Source organism: Phoca vitulina, unplaced genomic scaffold, assembly GCF_004348235.1.
Source record: "Phoca vitulina isolate PV1807 unplaced genomic scaffold, GSC_HSeal_1.0 scaffold27, whole genome shotgun sequence".
Taxonomy (NCBI): domain Eukaryota; kingdom Metazoa; phylum Chordata; class Mammalia; order Carnivora; family Phocidae; genus Phoca; species Phoca vitulina.
Window position 1 is genome coordinate 9,805,396 of NW_022589730.1, and position 4,090 is coordinate 9,809,485.

Sequence of the window (4,090 nt, forward strand, 5' to 3'; positions counted from 1 at the left end):
CTGGGGGAAAAAAATAACACAAAGTGTAAACTATTAAAAAGTCAATGAAAGCTTGGAGAAAATAAATATGTGAGAGAGCATTAGGATAAATCTCTTCTAGTTAGGGTGATGTGATTACTTTGAAATCTTGTCTTTATCCTGGATATACATGCTTGAATTCACTTCTCGTAAAAGCCAAGTAAGCTCTGGTTTTATCAACCCATTTACAGATAGCAGCTATAAACTCCAGAGAAACTATAAAAATAAATGGTAAGTAAACAAGCACACTACCACTGGAAGACACTGAGAAATGATTCAAAGGTAGCAGAACTTCCAAAGAAATTCCTCATTGGAAGAGGGAATGGCCCTGGGGACTTGGTTGTTCTCACCGCTTCTAGCCGAGATGGCAGGTCTCAGCTGTACTGCACGTGGCTGCTACGAGAGAAAACTTCACTGGACAGTGAACGAGGAAACTGGGAAAGGGGAGTGTGAGAGACTGGGGCACAACTCTGCCTAACTATCTGGCCAAACCTAAACACAAATGCTGAGGACAGAGTCTTACTGATACAAGAAGACACAGTCGCTGAACAAAGTTGGCCGGCTACTCAAAAGTTTGACTTTAAATCTGAGAACAATCAAGTTAATTACCTAGTAAAAACAAACAAAACAGAAAGATTCTTTGGGGTAAAATAACAGAATCCAGATTCCCACAAAATGATTTTTGCAAAGTCCAGGATACAATCTAAAAATCTTAATACATGAAGAAATAACGGAGATGGAAGCTATATTCAGTACTAAAGATGATTATATGAGATTGACGATGAGAAGATCCAGATTTTGGAATTGGGAGACCAGGATTTTAGAGATTTATTTATTTATTTGAGAGAGAGAAACAGAGCGAGAGCATGCGTGGGAGCCGGGGGAGGAGCAGAGGAAGAGGGAGACAAGCCGACTCCCCACTGAGCGCGAACCCAATGAGGGCTAGATCTCACAACCCTTAGATCATGACCTGAGCTGAAATCAAGAGTTTACCACTTAACTAACTGAGCCACCCAGAGGCCCTGAGACCCCCGAGGATTTTAGAACAGCTATTATAATCATGCTTTGTGACATAAAGAATAATTATTCTACAATAACTGAAAAATAGAAAATTTTAATTAACAAATAAAACTAAAAAAAAGCAATATTTGAAGTTTAAAAAGACCAAACAAAATTGTCTGGTATTATTATAGCCAGAATGAAGACAGCAAAAAGATGTGAACCTGAAGACAGATACACAGAAATGATTAAAAAACTGAACAGAACACTAGTAATATTTGAGGGCAATGACATACTCATATTTGGAGTCCCAGAGGGAAAAAAAGGAAAAATAAGACTGAAAAGATACTATAAAAATAATCACTGAAATTTTCTCAAATTTATTGTCAGTTTAATTTTTATTCAATGACTTCAGGAAACCTCAAGCAGGTTAAAAAGGAAGAAAACTATGACTAGACCCACCATAGTCAAAACAAAGTAAATCGAAGATAAAGATAACATCTAAAGGCAGTGAGAGGAAAATGACACTGCATATCAATGGAACAATATTTCAAAGGATTCATGGCTTCAAAAATAATGGATTTTAGAAGATATTGGACCAACATCTTTAGTGATGAATGAAAAAAAAAAAAAAAAAAGACACACAAAAACAAAAAACCCAAACTGTCAACCCAGAATTCTATAAACCACTTCTAGCCTGAGGGTTGTCTCAGGAAAAAGAAACAGTTGTCTCAGGAAAAAAGAAATAAAGATATTGTATCATAAACAAAACTGGAGAAAGTGCTCTCCAACTCATTTGAGCTACGAGAAATGCTAAAGGATGTACTTCAGGTTGAAAGTCAATGAAACAGATGGAAACATATTCAAGAAGGGATGAAAACCATCAAAAATGCTATTGCCTTTTGCCACATCTTCTGTGAGAACGAAGACCATTCTCAGCAATCAGACTGTCGACATTCCGGAAAATGTCAACATCACTCTGAAGGGACGCCCTGTTATTGCGAAGGGCCCCAGAGCAACCCTCGAGAGGGACGTCAATCACAGTGTAGAACTCAGTCTCCTTGGAAAGAAAAAGAGGAGGCTCTGAATTGACAAATGGTGGGAAATAGAAAAGAGCTGACTACTGTCCACAGGATCTGCAGTCACGTACAGAACATGGTCAAGGGGGTTACACTGGGTTTCTGTTGCAAGATGAGTCTGTCTATGCTCACTTCCCCATCAACCTTGTTATTCAGGAGAATGGTTCTTTTGCTGAAATCTGAAATTTGTTGGGTGAAAAATATATCTGCAGGGCTCGGATGAGGCCAGGTGTTGCTTGTCCAATGTCTCAAGCCCAGGAAGATGAGTTAATTCTTGAAGGAAATGACCTTGAATTTGTATCAAACTCAGCTGCTTTGATTCAGTAAGTCACAACAGTTAAAACCAGGGATATCAGAAAATTTTCAAATGGTGTATGTTTCTGGAAAAGGAACAATTCACAGGCTGATGAATAAGATCTAAGTTGTCCAGCTACAGAAAAACACAAGACGCCTGGATGATTTTTCAGACTTATTTGTGATATTTCAAAGATGCAATTAAAACTGTATTGATTTGGGGCTTTTTCTTAAAATTTATATATATATATAAACAAACTGCTATTGCATCTGCCTTCTTAATCTACTGGAATTCATATATAATAAAATAAAAATGTGATATATTTAACTGCATACAACTAAAAAAAATAATTGCATTGCAAAACCACCAAAACAATAGACAGAAAAAATGGAAAATGAGAATATAAGTTACTATATCATTGATAGAAGACTAATACCCCAGTAACAGGGAACTTCTAAAAATGTGAGAAAAATATACAAAAAACCTCCACCCTCCATCACAATAGATAAAAAGCATAGATAATTTACTAAAAACATTTAAAGTGATTTGAAAATATGGAAATATGTTCAAAATCACTCATAATCAAAAGATGCACACAAAAGCTATCATACCTATCAGAATGGCAAAAATTAAGAACTATAATAACATCACTCTGCTAGCAAGAGTATAGAGAAATGTGAAGTCCTACATATCTAATAGGAAAAGCTTATTGGTAAAATCCTTGTTGAGAATTTTGAAATTTCTAACCAAACTAGATATATGTTAACCTTTTGATCCTGCAATCCAAATTCTAGGAATTTACCCTCAAGACACATCTCATTCAGTAGAAAAACAGGGTTGCCTGGGGGGCTCAGTCAGTTTAAGCGATTGCCTTTGCCTCAGGTCATGATCCCAGGGTCCTGAGATTGGTTGGCATCAGGCTCCTTGCTCAGCAGGGAGCTGGCTTCTCCCTCTCCCTCTGCTGCTCCCCCTGCTTGTGCTCTCGGGCTCTCTCTCTGTCAAATAAATAAATAAAATCTTTAAAAAAAAGAAAAAGAAAAATAAGTGTGTGTTTTTTAAACATGTCACACATTTTTTTATATTTATCAGAATTCCATTACTATTTTATGTTCTGTATTTTCTTATGTAAAAGTAAAAACAAATACTTACCCAGGAATTTGAAAATAGATCTGAATGAAGGAAAGTAGCCCTTTGAAAGAAACATCTAGTTGTGACACTAGCTTATGTTTATAACAAGCCTGGAATTTATTGTTTTGTCAGCAGGATGGTCACAATGTAAATTATTTCTTTTTCTAAAACTTCGTTTACTCATCTCTGTTTCTACATACTTTTCCTCGTTTTCATACAGGTCTTCATAGGTGAAGTGGAGTTTGGGTCTCTGGTAAAAGGCACACCTGAGGATTTTACTGGCCTCCATTGCAGCTATATTTTGTCAGAATCTTACACGGTTGTGTTTCAGGGCCTTGGGCTTCCCCATTCTGCAAGGTGTCACGAGGAAGCTCTCAGCTTGAGGGAATGTTTGTTTCCATTTTAATCATCCTGGGACAAGGTGAATCCTGGGTCCCTAGGGGTGGTAGGAAAGACTTCATTGTGTTGGCCATAAAGTGGCTTCCGAGATGTGTAAGCATTCCCTAAGCAGAAAGGAAGGGGGTGTCACATTGAGCCAGGCTGTCTCTAAGGAAGATGCACCTCCAAGGCT

General features: G+C 37.3%; 1 pseudogene across 1 annotated transcript; it reads left to right on the top strand.

The window, feature by feature from the left end:
• Positions 1–976: 976 nt before the first annotated feature.
• Positions 977–3,279, top strand: LOC116643764 (annotated as a pseudogene). The gene has a single exon (XR_004301615.1). The product of XR_004301615.1 is annotated as a 60S ribosomal protein L9-like (transcript).
• The last annotated feature ends 811 nt before the right edge of the window (positions 3,280–4,090 follow it).